The 17,464-nt window shown below is 45.8% G+C and overlaps 1 protein-coding gene across 3 annotated transcripts in view; it reads right to left on the reverse strand.

Annotated features, from left to right (window-relative positions):
• LRRC4B (leucine rich repeat containing 4B) overlaps positions 1-17,464 on the reverse strand; it is a 147,868-nt gene that overhangs the window by 10,025 nt on the left and 120,379 nt on the right. Inside the window, exon 1 of one of the 3 annotated variants that reach the window (XM_029584923.1) lies at positions 9,092-9,875. The exons of the other annotated variants lie outside the window; for them this stretch is intronic. The gene's annotated coding sequence lies outside the window, so the exon portion shown is untranslated. Of the gene's footprint in view, positions 1-9,091; positions 9,876-17,464 lie in introns of those variants that run through there. 3 annotated transcript variants of the gene reach the window in all.

A 17,464-nucleotide genomic window follows, 5' to 3' on the forward strand; every position in this document is an offset into this window, starting at 1 on the left:
AAGTCTGGGGGATGAAGAAGAGGCTTAAGTTTCTTAAGGGTGTGAAGTTTAAAGAATCCATCCTTTAGTATATTACTGATGAATTTCTTCAGTGTGAAGTGACCATCGAGAATGATTCCCAGATCACGGACTTGTTGAGCGAATGGGATGTGTGGAAGGGGGGAGGAGTTAAGTTGGTTTTGTGGTGAGATAAGCATGATTTCAGTTTTAGTGGTATTAAGAGCTAAGTGAATGGAAGATAGGAGATTGTTTATGGATTGGAGAGTATCTTTCCAGATATCCATGGTTTTCAAAAGAGAGTCAGTAATGGGGATGAGCAACTGAACATCATCAGCGTATATATAGTGAGGGATGTTGAGGAGAGGGATGAACCTTGTGGGACACCTTGCTTGAGGGGTATGGCCTTGGAAACATGGTTTCCTAGCTGAATTGTGAAATTTCTGTTACTGAGATAGGAGTTGAACCAATTGAGGGCAACCCCTGTGATGCCAATTTCAGTTAATCGCTGTAGGAGAATGGAGTGGCTGATGGTATCAAATGCAGAGGAGATATCAAGAAAGGCAAGAATATAAGATTGTCCTTTCTCAAAGCCTTTGAGTATATGGTCTGACAGAGAGAGTAAAAGAGTCTCAGTGCTGTGAGATTTCCGAAAACCGTACTGAGCAGGTGCAAGAATGTGGTTGTCATCGAGGTATTCAGTGAGTTGTTTGTTAACGGTTTTTTCGAGGAGTTTGGAAATGAAAGGGAGATTGGAGATGGGGCGGTAATTGGCTAGATCAGAGGGGTCTAGTTTGGGTTCTTTTAGAATAGGTTTGACGATTGCCTGTTTGAGGGGGACAGGTACCTGTCCAGAATTAATGGACAGGTTGATGATGTTTGTTAAGGGTTTGGCAATAAGGTTGGGTATTGTATCAGTTGGATGGGTGGAGGGTTTGGCTTTTTTAATAAGAATTTCTATTTCTAGTGTAGAGGTGCATTCTAGAGAAGATAGAATATTAGTGTTGTTTCTAGTCTTGATTTGGTTGCAGTCGGGTTCAAATTGTTGGATGGGTGTGGATGATGCATTGGTGAACTTGGATATAAACTTGTCTATTTTGGTTTGGAAAAATGTGGCAAGTTCTTCACTTTTAGATTTGGCTACGTCATCAGGGACGTCAGAAGCTGCTGACTTGGTAAGAGAATTAACGTACTCGTATAGCACTTTAGGATTGTATTGGAATTGGTGTATTTTGTTAGCGAAGAAATCTCGTTTTGTATAGTCTGCAGAAACCAATAACCAGGGCTGTAGCTAGTTTGTTGCTGTGGTTACTACCCCAAATTGATTAAACCTGATACTTCACTTTGATGTAGAGAACAGTGTTGGAGCTGCATCTATGGAGGGGATGGAAGGTAACTAGAACCAAAAAGTTACTAATAAGAGCCAAGAGTAACAAGTATGAGAGAGAGAAAATTAAAGTGTCAAAGCTTGCTGGACAGACAGGATGGGCCATTTGGTCTTCTTTGGCCCTTGTTTCTATTACAAAAGAAGAGTACTACTGCCAAAACAGCATGACTGGGACACCATACACTGATTACTGTATGCTGTGGTCATCTAGAAAAATGTAAGCCTTGCACTGCTACGTAAATCCCCCATACCAATCATGCTCCTGCCCCTATTCCCCCTCTCCCAAGGAACTTAATCTATATGTGAGTGAAAAGGGGGCAGGAGCAATCCCTCTTCATTTCTGTGCGTGGCATCAGTTGCACCACCTGAAGGCAGTGACTGGGGATAGGCCCTACCCCATCTCTGACCACTGGATGGTGTTTGGGGTGGGGGAGGGCCATCCCAGAGCTCTTTTCTCATCAACCACACTCATTCTGAAGGTAGGGTCTGGGAATTAATCCTGCCCCATCTTCCACCCACAGATGGGGGAAGTGGCTGGGTGGGAGCAGGAAGGGGATCATCCTTTTCAATTTGTTTTCTTTTACTTTGCCTGGGAATTTCAACAGAAAAGAAATCAGTGGAATACTGGTTATTGCATTGATTTTTCTCCTCTGTGCTATAGTAAAGTCCTTTTTCCAGTGCCTTCTTTTGTTTTAACTTTGAAATTCCCAGGAAAAATTACATAGAAATTGAAAATAACATTCTCAAGATATGGACAACCCCAGGAGCATTCTTTTTTCAATACAGGTGGATGAAAGTACTGACCCAGACCAACCAAGTGACACTGTTGTCTTTTAGTTTATTTTTCATTTCATAGAGTTTACCTTGTTTTAATTTAATGACTTGAAAGAAAACAGAAAAAACAAATCAAACATCATTAGTGCACAACCCTGCCATCAACATAATATATCATGGAACCACCATATTCCTCTGCCCCATACAGAAAGACCCTACTGTCCCTAAAATCATATTACCCAGAGCATCATATACTCTACAGACACCTATTTCCTGTTTGTTCTCTCAAATACCTGTCACTCATTTATATATTTTTCCACAATACTACATTTCTCATATAAGCTCATTAATATCTCAATCTAATTTGTATCTCTTTGTCTATATGTTTATATATATATATATATTATCCTATGTACTCGCACAGTTAATTTCATATCTTATTTCCCTCCTTCCCCCTACCCTCTCCCTTCAGTGAATTTGTCGTCTCCCCTAAGTTAATTTTATCTGTAAAGCTCTGCTGCCTACTTCTTGTTGTGGAGCACGGTTGCAAGTTCATGTTCTATGTAAACCGATGTGAAGTTACTAAACAAATGTCGGTATATAATAACTGCAATTAAAATAATAAAATAAATAACATACTTATGCTATATACCAGTGGTTCTCAACCTTTTCTTGGGTGAGCACACAGCTGACAGATGGTTCTCGCATGCGTGACACGCTGAACATGTGACCGTCACGGGGCTAAACGTTAACATACATTCTGCATCCTCGGGAACCCCCTCGACCCCTCCCAACAATGGGTGCAGAGCAGAACTAGGGCATTACCCGTACAACTCACCATGCAAACAAGATATTCTGGTTCTGAAGACATCATCCAGACAATCACTAGTTGTCCTTCACGCTTACCCGTTATGATGATTATACTCACAAATGGACTCTGACTCTCCCAGGTTAAAGCACCATTAAGCTTTAACCCGTACGCCCTATGGCATCACTTCATATTTATTTCCTGCCTTATCTTCTTTCCAGCTTGTTGCAAGCTTCCAAGTTCTCTTCCCTGTTGATTGTAACTTTGACTCATTCCTACTTACTGTTTATCTTTCGTTTACTTGAATAGTTACCCCAGTTTTTTTATTCTTGTTAATTGTAAACCGATCCGATATGGTTATTTACTATGAAGGTCGGTATATAAAACTGTTAAATAAATAAATAAATCTCAGCAAAAGCAAGACAAACTCTTCTAGCAGGCACAATAGACCTCCTTAGGAAAAGGCAATCATTTACCACTAATGCATGTCCTATTGATAAAACACGATACAAATGCCTACATGCTGGTAAAATACCGCACCTCGGTCACACACCCAAACGGAGCTTCAGAAACAACCTCAAATTATAAATATGGAGACGGAAACTGGAATGGAAAACAAAAAAAGCCACTCTGCATGCAGTGCAAACCTGGAGAAATGGAAAGAGAAATATAGCACCTAACAGACTCCCAGGATCTGCAGTAATGCGCACAAAGTTACACCTGTATTATGAAACTTACTCCCCTATCTGTTGAAAAGGCAACACGACAAATAGGTCACCAGGCCCTAAACACTAATACACTTCCTATTAGGAAAACAGAACAAGCCAAGCTGCTATTGATCCCCCACACAGAAATAATTGTAAAACTATACTAATAAATGTTACAAAACAGCTGATGAACAGAAACACCTCCAACAATTAAAATCTCAAATTATTAAAATTTGTCCAATTATCAATAAAATATTTCAAAACAGCAGACACATCACATAATACCCAATAATTTAAATGGCAGTCAATCAAGAAAAATAAACTTTAAAAGCCCCTTTTACTTACCCTCTCCGGCAACTCTCCTACTCCTTTCCCTTGCAAGCCAATAGCCCTCACCAGAAGCAGCAGTGACTGCTGAAGCTCTATACTCATGGTCCTCTTCCTTAGGGACAACCAGTCACTGTCTCACACACACCAGTCCCCTCCCTGACCAGTCTCTCTCCTATATATATACACACACACACACACACCCCCACCAGTAACCTCCCTGACCATAGTGTCTCTCTCTCACACATACCAATCACCTCCCTGAGCAGTCTCTCTCACTCTCACAAAAACATATCACCTCCAACCAGTCTCTCTCTCAATCACACACATGCTCTTGCTCCCATTCTACCACACACAAAGCTGCCACTCACGCATCCAGGCACCCATTCTACCACACACACACAAAGATGCCACTCACCTACACACACAAGCAAGTTTCCTCTCTCATGTGGAGCCTCTTTTCATTGTTTGGCCCAATAAGCCTGGCCTTCGCTCTTCAGCCGCCACCGCCGGCCTGGCCTCTGACGGCGGCACTCTGCGTCAATCCGCTCTTCGGCTGCCGAAGGCCCGGCCTCTGCCGGCGGTATGCGGGGTCACTCCGCTACCGATTGCACTGGCCCGCCGGTAGGCCAATCCGCCCCGGGGAAGAAGGGAAGCACGACTGGGGCAGTGGGACACCCGGAGCCACGACACCAGTTGAGAATCGCAGATACATACCATTCTAAATAAAGGTAGCACTCTATTTCCCAAATTATCATATACTATATACCATACCCTAGAAAGAAGAAGCCATATTACCCACAGCATTATATACCATAGAGATTCCTACTTATTTATTTATTTATTTATTTATTTGTTTTTGTTATACCGAGTTTCATGACAGGCATCACATCAACCCGGTTTACAATTAACAGAGTGTGTAAAGTATAACATAACTTAAAACAATGTTCTCAATAAGAACCTTGAACTTTAAATACAGTGAATCAAATAAAGGATGTGAGAAAGTTACAAAAAATCAGGGAAATCAACTTGGAACTGGAAAAGGGGAGAGATTGTACAGAGCAATATTTACATTTTGGCCTATTAATGTAATAGAGTAGCAAAGTGATTAAATAAGAATATGTGAGTAACTGTGGCGGTACATCACTATGAGACGGTACATAAATAACCAGATGCATAAATACGATAATGGTATGATAAAAGCTCAGAAGGTATTGATGAGTGTCAATTTAAGGTTGGTTGATTTGTATTAGGTCCAGTTATAGAATAAGAGTTTGTGCTATTTAATGGAGGTTTTATTCAATGCTTGGAAATGCTTTTTGAAAAGCCAGGTTTTTAGTCTTTTCCTAAATGTTAGAGAGCATGGCTCCTGTCTCAAATCAGGTTGCTACATACCATACCATATATAGAAGGAACCATATTCCCCAAGCATTATAGACTGTAGAGAAGTCTATGGATACTATATACACCATACCCTGTAAAGAAGGAGTCATATTACCCACATCATCATATACTACAGAGACACCTATGCATACTATATACCACACCCTATAAAGGAGGAGCCATATTACAGCATTGTATACTATAGAGACACCCATGCATACTATATACCATACACTATATAGGAGAACCCCTATTACCCACTGCATTATAGATTGTAGAAACAGCTCCGCATACTTTATACCATAGGCTAGACCGGATTACCCACAGCATTATATACCGTAGAGAGTCCTATGCATGCCATCATTACTTTTTAGCTCCCAAAAATGATCCGGTTTTCTTAAGAATTAACCCAGTAGTGTCAACGTGACCTTCATTTTTGTGGTCACCACTCAATAGGTGGCAAAATCCATGTCCTCTTCATCGGAAAAGTGGTACCTATTTTGCCAGTTTCTCCTCAGACCAAACGTCTGGCTGTAGGACCCATGAATGTTTCTACAAAATGTCAAGTTTTCCCAAGGAGCTGGCCATGTTATGCCATCTGAGTCGCAGGTGAAGGACAGTAGATGGTATAATCCTCTGTGACCACACAATGACTACCTCTTTCACCAACCCCTTGACCTCTCTTCTGCTCTACTTCAGGGGCACCTCCTCAGGAAGTCGTAAGTCTTCCCTGTCTGGGCGCACACTGCACAGCCTTCTCTCCCAGGCCTGCTACTCTTTGGTTCGAGTGAGCAAGCCCATATTTTACACATCTCCGTCACTGCACTATTTTACGGCTTGCATTTTCAAGTCAGCCATGCCACATGGAGAATGTGCACAACGGATGCACACTGGGCACCCATAGAGCATAGAAACATAAGTATGAAAAGCCTGCACAAGAAAATATGAATAAAATGTACTCCCTCGTTCATGCAAGGAATGCAGCACCTGAACGAGGCCACGCCATGTGGGTGACCCTGCCAGCTGCCCTTCCTAAGCATGGGGTAATCCAGTCCTGGGGCAGGAACCCGGACTCCAGGGTTTAGCAGGAAAATCCAAACTGTGAGTCAGTGCGTGCCGTAGACTAAACCAGAATGGGATCAGTGAATCCACAGCCATCATTTCATAATGTGGGATTAACTTCATCAGGACTTCTGCCACTATCTGCTGCTAGGCCCGGGAGATTGAAGGGGAGGAAGAGGCCCCAAGGAAATGCCCTAGACTGGGGAAACGTTTGGGAGGCAGAAAACTGGAAAGTGAATATTTTTCCCCGAGGTTCTCTCAGGCGAAACCAAAAAGGTAGTTTTATACAGCATTTCTGGAACAAGAGAATGATTAGGAACGCACTAAAAGTACTTAACAGAACGGAAGAGATTAATTCTACTGCCGATCCTTTAAAGGAATTAACCAGGATTGTGAAAGAGACACAGCCACAGTGCAACAAACATACGCATGCATCAGGGACTTCAGAGCCAGAGCTGGCACCAAACTGAAGCTTAAAACCAATTAAAGACTTGGATCTAGCAAGAAGATAAGGAATAGCTGACGAGTAAAAAAAAAAAAAAATTAAATTAAAAAAAAAGTCCCTCTGGTGTAACCATAAAAAGATCAGGCATGAATCTCCAAGCAAATCTTCCATGCTGTACCTAAGAGGCCCCCCTTGTAACCACAAGAGGGAGCCTATGCTTTGGGTACTCTGTTTCCCATCACCTTACTGCTAAGTTTTTTTTGGGGTGTCCCTCTTCCTCATCCCCACGCCGCTCTGTGTAAGAGGGCCCCATTTTTTTGGGGTGTCCCTGGTCCTCGTCTCCTCACTGCTCTGTGTAAGAGGGCCCCGTTTCTTTGGGGTGTCCCTGTTCCTCGTCTCCTCACTGCTCTGTGTAAGAGGGCCTCATTTCCTTGGGGGGTGTCCCTGGTCCTCGTCTCCTCACTGCTCTGTGTAAGAGGGCCTCATTTCCTTGGGGGGTGTCCCTGGTCCTCGTCCCCACGCCACTCTGTGTAAGAGGGCCTCATTTCCTTGGGGGGTGTCCCTGGTCCTCGTCCCCTCACTGCTCTGTGTAAGAGGGCCCTGTTTTTTGGGGTGTCCCTGTTCCTCGTCCCCTCACTGCTCTGTGTAAGAGGGCCCCGTTTTTTGGGGTGTCCCTGGTCCTCGTCTCCTCACTGCTCTGTGTAAGAGGGCCTCATTTCCTTGGGGGGTGTCCCTGGTCCTCGTCTCCTCACTGCTCTGTGTAAGAGGGCCTCATTTCCTTGGGGGGTGTCCCTGTTCCTCGTCCCCACACCACTCTGTGTAAGAGGGCCTCATTTCCTTGGGGGGTATCCCTGTTTCTTGTCCCCTCACTGCTCTGTGTAAGAGGGCCTCATTTCCTTGGGGGGTATCCCTGTTTCTTGTCCCCTCACTGCTCTGTGTAAGAGGGCCTCATTTCCTTGGGGGGTGTCCCTGTTTCTTGTCCCCTCACTGCTCTGTGTAAGAGGGCCTCATTTCCTTGGGGGGTATCCCTGTTTCTTGTCCCCTCACTGCTCTGTGTAAGAGGGCCTCATTTCCTTGGGGGGTATCCCTGTTTCTTGTCCCCTCACTGCTCTGTGTAAGAGGGCCTCATTTCCTTGGGGGGTGTCCCTGGTCCTCGTCTCCTCACTGCTCTGTGTAAGAGGGCCTCATTTCCTTGGGGGGTATCCCTGTTTCTTGTCCCCTCACTGCTCTGTGTAAGAGGGCCTCATTTCCTTGGGGGGTGTCCCTGGTCCTCGTCTCCTCACTGCTCTGTGTAAGAGGGCCTCATTTCCTTGGGGGGGTGTCCCTGTTCCTCGTCCCCACGCCACTCTGTGTAAGAGGGCCTCATTTCCTTGGGGGGTATCCCTGTTTCTTGTCCCCACGCCACTCTGTGTAAGAGGGCCTCATTTCCTTGGGGGGTATCCCTGTTTCTTGTCCCCACGCCACTCTGTGTAAGAGGGCCTCATTTCCTTGGGGGGTGTCCCTGGTCCTCGTCTCCTCACTGCTCTGTGTAAGAGGGCCTCATTTCCTTGGGGGGGTGTCCCTGTTCCTCGTCCCCACGCCACTCTGTGTAAGAGGGCCTCATTTCCTTGGGGGGTATCCCTGTTTCTTGTCCCCACGCCACTCTGTGTAAGAGGGCCTCATTTCCTTGGGGGGTATCCCTGTTTCTTGTCCCCTCACTGCTCTGTGTAAGAGGGCCTCATTTCCTTGGGGGGTATCCCTGTTTCTTGTCCCCTCACTGCTCTGTGTAAGAGGGCCTCATTTCCTTGGGGGGTATCCCTGTTTCTTGTCCCCTCACTGCTCTGTGTAAGAGGGCCTCATTTCCTTGGGCTGCCTTTGTTGGTTTATCTAGGTTACTCCCATTAGTTTTCTCCTGCCTTCTACTGCCAGTTTCTCCCTTACTCTTTGAATCTGAGATTAAAACATGAATGGGCAGCAGCAGTTTTCTTCTAAAGGAAGAGAGAAGCAGAAAACCTGGATTTACATTTCGGGTTCTCTCTTTCAGGTCACTCTGTCAGCTCGTGTTCTTTCTTCCTCCTCTCCCCCTTTTTCCAGTCCAGCTCAGCTCTCCTCAGTACCACTTTCTGCCCTGGCAGGGGCTCCCATCATCCCTCCCTTCCACCTCCCCAACGCCTTTCTCTCTACTGCTAAACGCAGGATCCATTTCTATGGTTACCACTCACCGTCTCCTTTCAGATGCCTTCCTCTCCCTCCTCTTCCTCCTCCCTTCAGCATTTCTTCAGTGATCTGGCCAGGACGTTCAGTAATGCAGATTAAAAAAAAAAAACACGCAAATTTCAAAGCTAGCTCCTCCAGAAAAATAATAAAAGATTGGAATAAAAAGAATGCAGAATTGTACAAGTGAAACCCCCCCCCCCCCCCAGTGGTCCTTTCCTGAGGGGTTTAGTGCGAGCGATGGAGAAGCAAAGGGAGCGATGTGGTGTTTTGCAAAAATGCCCGATCCCCTCACGGCTGCTGGGGCCTGACTCCTGGCGGTGCAGCACGGCCCCCTTCCATCCTCAGCCGACCCCTGGCAGAAAGATCCGGGCTGCAGGGGAAAGGGCACTCCGGCCGATCGCCGAAAAGCAAGGTGCAGCCCGATCGCCCCCTCTCGTGCACTGCTCGCCCCTGCCGAGGGAGGGACGGAATTTCTCCTTTGTGCTCTGATTAAGGCTTCCAGTCACACAGCAGTGCAGCGGACTGCCGGCGGCTCCCTCCTTCCTCCGATGCCCCTACTCCCGCCGTTCCTTCCCGGCGTTTGCATTAAATCATTTCCCTTCGGCTGCGGCACTCAGCTTCCATCTTGCGGGTGGTGGGGGTGGAGATGCTCGGTCCGTTCGGCTTCCTCCTCCTGCAGCAAGCTCCGTCTCCAGCGCGCGCAGCAGCGCCTCCCGCCGACGTTCCAGCGGTGGGGTCACGTGGCCCGGGATGTTGCTGCTGCTGCTGCTCTGCGCATCTCCGGCTGGGGATCGCCTCTGCCCGGAGGAAAGGGCCGAGGGGAGCTCTCGCCCTCCCCATGCAATTATCTAATTATCCATCTCCTGCTGCCTGCGCTGATTGGTCCTTTTGGGGGGGGGGGGGGGGGGGGGGGGAGGCTAAGCCCTCCTGCCGGGGAGCCGTGGGCCGGAGAGGAGAGATTCGGTGCAATTTGAAAATTAAGGGTCAGGGTTACAGCTGGACGGGCCGAACCGGAGAAGAATTCTGCAGCTAGGTGACCCCCCCAAGAGAGCATAAAGGGTAAGCGGGCCTCGGCTTCAGCGCAGGGTTAATTAAAGCAGGACCAGACGTCTAAACACAAGACCAGTTATAAATCAGAACCAAAGAGGGAATTTTACTTCTTTCCTGTGTTTATTTTGCTCTGTGGCTTATCCTTTCTCTGCCAGCTCCACTGGACCCAATGGTAGGATTCTGACTCTTTGAACCTCCATTCCCAAGGAGCTGGGGATTTTCCACCACTCTGAATACTCTCCCTCCCACTCACTGTTCCTAGTCTAATAGCAGCAATAGTTCTCAGGATGAAGGCTGCGCACCAGCGCTCCTTCGCTGCAGCCCTAAATCCAGACAGCAGATGTCACCTTTCATGATGACCAGAACCCCCACCCCAGGGTCACCGTAGCAGCACCAGCTCTAGCCAAAGGGGCCTGCAGAAGGGCCCAGCCAGTATCCAAACCAGGACCCTCCACACCCTAGTGCACCCCAGTACCACCGAGACACAGGGCCAACCCCTAAGGAGGTGGTTTTATTTGTCATGTCAGGCCTGCAGTGAGAGAAGTTGTTAATAGGTGGATCTGATTCTAGCTACTAGAATCAGATACAGGAAGGGTAGGTGAATGAGAAAGTGCAGCTACAGCAATAACAAAAGGTGCAGTTTCTTTCAGACATCTGTAAAAAATGGAATACTAAGACAGGAAAAAAAAAACTTGCTGCAACTACGAGGAGATGTACATTTATTTATTTAGTGGGCTTTATATGCCCACACTCGGATTCCATCATGTAACAGTTTACAACAATAAATAACATACATCAAAACAATAAAACAGCTTAATAAAACTAAAACATTTCTAAAAACTTGGATTTACTAATCTAACAAATACATTTCATAACAGTCAAAACACATCAAACTCTTACTCGCTCATCCTCTTCTCTCCTAAAATGCACTGCTATGTAAAACTCTAAAAAATACCTAACACCAAATCAGAGCACAAATACTTAAAACAGACTTTAAGACTGGCTGGAATACACCTCCTTAAAAAGCCACGTTTTCAATACTTTTTTAAATTGTTTAACATTGACCTCCACTCTGATTTCTGCAGGGAGCATATTCCCTAATTTCGGACCTGCCAGTGCGAGAGCTCTCTCTCTCTCACTTGATTTAACCGAGCTGATTGAACTGAGGGTAACGTGAGAGAAGCATTCTACCACGTCAATAAAGAAAGAGATCTATATTCAGTCACGGTGCGAATAGCAAAGTTACGCGTAGAGTCATCAAAATATGATAACAATGGCTGGATAACAGCCACAGTAAGAAAAAGGGGCATGTTTATGATAATTTTAGATTTAGTGCACCACGAGCTTCTCATAGGTAGTGTATCACAAGGCCTAGCTTACAGGCCGGTGGAGTGCACTGTTAACCCGCTCCGGCGCAGCGCACTGTTAACCCGCGCGTTTGACATGCTAGCTTTACTCCTTATTCAGAAAGGGATAATAGCGCGTCAAAAACGCGACCCAACCGCCGCCCCCCCCCTGAAACTAATAGCACCAGCAACATGCAAATGCATGTTGATGGCCTTATTAGTTATTCCCACGCGATTCAGTAAGTAAAATGTGCAGCCAAGCTGCACATTTTACTTTCAGAAATTAGCGCCTCCCCAAAGGTAGGCGTTAATTTCTGCCGATGCCGGGGAAGTGCACAGAAAAGCAGTAAAAACTGCTTTCCCGTGCACCCTCCGACTTAATATCATGGCGATATTAAGTCGGAGGTCCCAAAAGTTAAAAAGAATTAAAAATTTAAAAAAAACATTTTGTTAAATTGGGCCCGCGGCTTGAAAAGCGACTCTCAATTTTGCCAGTCTGGTTTCCGAACCCGTGGCTGTCAACGGGTTTGAGAACCGCCGCCGGCAAAATTGAGCATCGACTGTCAAACCCGCTGACAGCTGCCGCTCCTGTCCAGAAAGAGGCGCTAGGGTCGCGCGAGCATCCCTAGAGCCTCTTTTTACCACAGGCCCTCATTTGAATACTAAATCCCACGACTTTTACTGTATCGGCCTGTTAAGGGACTCTATAAGGGGATACTATCAAGCTAGAACAAGAGAACAGTGTAGAAATCGCATCTTTGTGAGACTTTCCTCACGCCAAATGACATCAAATCTTCACTGAAGTGTACCGTGAACTTCGTACCTCTCACTCTGCATGTAAACCTGGCTCCTAAACCACCACCACCACCTCACCTTGAGCTATTAGCTGGCCCTCCTCTAGAGATAGAAATAGTTGAATACTGTGAAGGCCTCCCCAGAGGCGCGCGCTCTCTCTCCTCCCCACTCCACTCCCTTGATTTCTGGAGTTAAACACATGTAATAGCATGCCTCTCATTTTAATTAATCCCGCCCCTTCTAAAAATGTGCCTTCGCGCCATGCGGTAACCATTATTGCATGCATTAACACCATAATGCATTTGGATGAATGAACCTATTAGTCGGATAAACTTATCTGACGATCTTTAGAAGTATTGCAGGCGCACTATTAAATATCGCTGGCTATCTCAAAGTTAGCCAGCTAATTTTACCTGGCTAACTTTAGAATATCTTTTTGACGTAACCAGACTTAGCCAGATAAGTGATCTGGCTAAGTCTGAATATCACAGTCATCCCTGAAAAGCTCTGAAGTTATCCAGTTACATGTTAGCTGGATAAGTGCCCAAATATTCACTTAGCTGGAGAAATTCTGAATTAACTAAATCAATCCCCAGTATAAATTACCCAATCCTGCTACAGAAATAATATTCCACATCACTCCCTAATGTAATTACCCAATACTGCTGCCATAATGCCCCAATAAAAATTACCCAGTTCTGCTCCAGTAATACTCCTCCATATTATTCCCCACCGTAATTATTCAATCATGCTCTAGTAATAATACCCCACATCACACCTCACTATATAAACCAGATACTGCTGCTGTAATAATGCCCCACATAACTACCCAATAAAATGACCCAATCCTGCTCTAGTAATAATATCTCACATCACTCCCCATATATAAACCCAATACTGCTCCAGCAATAATAACCCATATCATTCCTCACTGTAATTAACCAATCCTGCTGCCAGAATAATAGCCCAGATCAATCCCCACTGTATAAACCCAATACTGCTCCAGTCTTAATACCCCATATTACTCCTTACTGTAATTGCCCGATATTGCTGCCATAATATCACCCCACATCATTCCCCATGAAAATTACCCAAACCTGTTCCAGTAATAATACCCTACATCATTCCTCCCTGTATAAACCTAATATTATTCCAGCAAGAATACCCCACATCTTTCCCACCATAATTACCCAGTCCTGCTCCAGTAATAATACCCCACATTAATGATCCAATTCTGCTGCAGTAATAATACCTTATAATCAGTGGTCCCCAAACCTGTCCTGGAGGGCCACCAGCCAGTCGGGTTTTTGGGATATCCACAATGAATATGCATGAGAGAAAATTTGCATGTTATGGAGGCAGTGCATGCAAATTCTCTCATGCATATTCATTGAGGATATCCCAAAAACCCGACTGGCTGGTGGCCTCCAGGACAGGTTTGGGGACCACTGCTTTATATGGTAACAAACTGACATAGTAAATGATGGCAGCTGAAGTCTGAAATGGTCCATCCAGTCTGCTCAGCAAGTTGCTTAAGGTAGTAATTGTGCAACAAACGAGAAAGGAATTATATTATTTAGGCTAGTAACTGCCATTCCATTCAAGTTACCCCCCATGGCTTCTGTTAAAAGTAGCAACTGCTCCTCCATGTAGGTACTCCTATGAGGAAATGTAAATACGAGGAGTAAGAGAAGTTACCCCATTTCCATCGTCTAGCCACTAGGAATTAACTTCCCTTACCGTTCAGCACCTCTTCCATGCAGAAAGATTTCCCAACACTGTTCCTGAGTCTCTCCCATTAGAGTTTTATATCATGACCCCTAGTTTTACGACTTTCTCTCTATCGGAAAAGGTTTGACCTTTGTGCATCATTTATTCCCTTTCAGGTATTTGCAAATCGTCATCCGATCTCCCCTGTCTCTCCTCTAGACAGTGCGTGGCTTTGGTGCAGACCCCACACCAGTGTGCTCGCATATCTCTATCCTTTTTGAGATGAAGTCTCCGGCCCCGAACGCGGTACTCCAGGTGAGGCCTCACCAAGGAGCATTACCACCTGCCTTCCTGGCTGCTTAGGTCTCTCCCAGTGGAGCCCAGAACCCCTCTGGCCCTAGCTACCAACTTGTCTCATTGCTTTGCTCCCGTCAGGTTGTCAGACACTATCACCCCAAGGTGTCTCTCCTGGCCAGTGTGCATCAGTCTCTTGCTCCCCCCATCAGGTACAGCTCCCATGGATTTCTGCCTCAAATGCATGGCCCTGCAGTTCTCGGCACTGAACTCAGCTGCCAAACCTTTCACCACTCCTCGGGTTTTCTTACATTGCTTCTCATTCTCTCCCTGCAAAAAGACAAAAAAAAACTTTACCTTCCAGTTCTTCTGCAATGCTGCTCACAAAGACATTGGAACCAGCCCCAGAATCCTCTGTATCCTCGAGGCACTCCACTTTTCACTGTTCCTTCCTCAGAGTCCGTGCCATTCACCACTACGCGCTGACATCGGGCAGCCAACCAACTTCTAAATCCATTCCACCACTTTAGCACCCAATCCCCAAGCTTTTCATTTTATTCATGAGCTTTGCTGAAATCCATGTAAAACATATTGAGTGATCTTCCTTCATCTAATTATCTAGTCACCCAACCAAAACAAGAAATCAATCAGCTTCATTTGACATGACTTTCCTCTGCTAAAAACCAGGGTGCTCTGCATCCTGCAACCCAGTTGATTGCAGGTAAGTTCACAGTCCTGTTCTTCCATTCGTTTTCCCACTACCGAAGTAACTCTAACCAGCCTGTAGTTTACATCACTCCCCATGGTGATTACCCAATTCTGCTGCAGTAATAATCCCCACATAGCTGCTCTCTGTAATTACCTGAGCAATTTTACTTAGTAAGGGGGAAAGGAGGTGACAGTTTTTGTCTGTCCGTGCACCGTGTTCCCTAAGGCTGGCTCCGATGGTGTCCTATACCTGCAACCGTCTTCCTGCGCCCCCCCCCCCCCCCCATCTCTGGCCATATTCAAGAACCAGCTACAATGCCACCTTCTACAGCTGCTTGCCTGTTTTTAACCCTGTCTTTTCCAGATCTTGGTTGTCTTCACTTTAACCATGTTCATGGCAATAAATGCATTTCCTAAATACTTGGGTTTGTCCTGTCTGCTTGTCTTGTCTAGACTGTAAGCTCCATGGGGCAGGGACTGTCTCTTCTGTGCCTCCGTACAGTGCAATACACTGCTCATAACACTATAGAAATGCTACGGATTAGTGGAAGTAGTGAGGCTTATCTGGGTTGAACTAAATAGGGTCATTAGGTTTTGGCACAGGCCCTCGCTGTCCAAGGGACAAAGCCAGTGTTTGAAGAAGCATAAAGCAGGTAAGAGGAAGCATGTTTGCAAAATAACCAAGTTTAGGGTTTGTGCTCCCATGGGCCTTTCATATAATGGCCCAAAACAACCATGCTGAAAACGAAGGTCAGCCATCGAGCTCCTTACTAACTTCTGCTCCAGCTGCCTGATCAGTTCCTATTGATTCTCCTTCTAACCATGAGACACACTCAACATTGAAACGAGTCTTTCTAACCCTCTCCTCCTGGATCCACACGTGGTTCATCCGAGGGAGGAAGCCAGGTCTCAGAAATGCTGCGGATTTACTCCAGCTCCCTGCCTGAAACCTCTCACACGTACATACAGTGATGGTTCAGAGGGCCGGCCCTCATCTCACAAGGAAGAATCCTGCGAGTTCCTACACAGATTCACACCTGCATGCAGCCAGGGGGTTCGGACCACAGCTGCACGCCGTGAAAACCTTTACATTACGAGAGAGGATAATGATTGCACATTTAGCAGAGGGAAAGAGGGAACAAAGAAATGGAAGAAGCAGCGGCAGCTGCACCTGCTTCCAACATCTGGACTGCGCAGGTTCAGTCCTGGCATGTCAGCTTGGCAGGTAAATAAAAAGCCTTGCAGCGCTAATTGGATGAAACGATTTGTGTTCTGTCTGCGGCAAGCGTTGGACACAGGCCCTAGGTACTAACAAGGAAATCCCCCTGTACGCACATGGCTGAAGTGTTTGTGGAACAAGCAAAAGCTGCAGAATACTTTAAAAATATTTAAACTTTTAAAGCGACAGTATATAATGACCAAGAAGGGTCCAGCCTTTTTCAAGGAAAGGGCCACATAGGACATTTCTAATCACCGAGAGGGCTGGCCATTCTGAGGAGTTGAAATGCTGGGAAGGCAGATGCAGGGGGCACGAGTTCCCGGGGAGGGAGATGCCAGTAATAATCGTTCCAGATTCCTCAGAAGTTGGAAAACCTGCCACATCCCCTGGAATCCGCCCCCCCCGTAAGGTGTGAGGGGTGGGTGCCTGGTGCACTCCCCTCCCAGTCTCTTTCTGGTGCTGTCGCCGCTGCTGCATGTCTTCTTTGGTTTCTGGCGGGCACTGGGAGACGGCGCCAGCCTTATTTAGTTTATCTATTTATTTAAAAGATTTGCGCTCCACTCCTAGCCCCTGTGCACGGCAGATTCCACAAGAAGACACGCAGTGAGTAAGATATAGCTAATACCAGCCAAAACTACCCACCGTTACTCGGGCTGTCTGGTACACGACTCTTTTAAATGCTAAAATCAAACAAAAGTGAAAAAAAATAAATATTAACAGGCAGCATGCTGAAACTTCAAGAGCCTTTCCATAAACTACATTGACAGTCTTGTTGTCTGGCTGCAACAGCATTGTTGACGTCTCCCGTTGGCCAACCCTAGAGAACGCTACATGCAGCTGCCGTGGGAGGAATAGCTGCTTCGCTTAGTGGAGTGAAAAGTGTTAGGAAATCTATGGATAAGATTGCGAGCGATAGATGACAATGGTTGCTGTTACCTGTTGCTATGATAATCAGTAGCAGATTAATGAATGAACTTTATTTCGTCTCTCACATTCACATTTGTTTCTATGTTTTTTTTCAGTGTGACAGACAGACCAACCGACACAAGCCTTTTATGTATAGATAGATAAAAACTAAAACTATGACAAAAAGCATCACAGATCATAAAAAAATAAAAGGAGATTATAAAACATTCAGACAAGAGCAGGAACAATCACACCACTATCTTTATGATGGCGGATTTCAAAGCCTTGACATAAAATGACTAAAAACAAGCAAATAAAAAGCTGAGATGGCCTAGAGTGTTAACATTATG

Source organism: Rhinatrema bivittatum, chromosome 19 (genome assembly GCF_901001135.1).
Source record: "Rhinatrema bivittatum chromosome 19, aRhiBiv1.1, whole genome shotgun sequence".
Lineage (NCBI taxonomy): Eukaryota > Metazoa > Chordata > Amphibia > Gymnophiona > Rhinatrematidae > Rhinatrema > Rhinatrema bivittatum.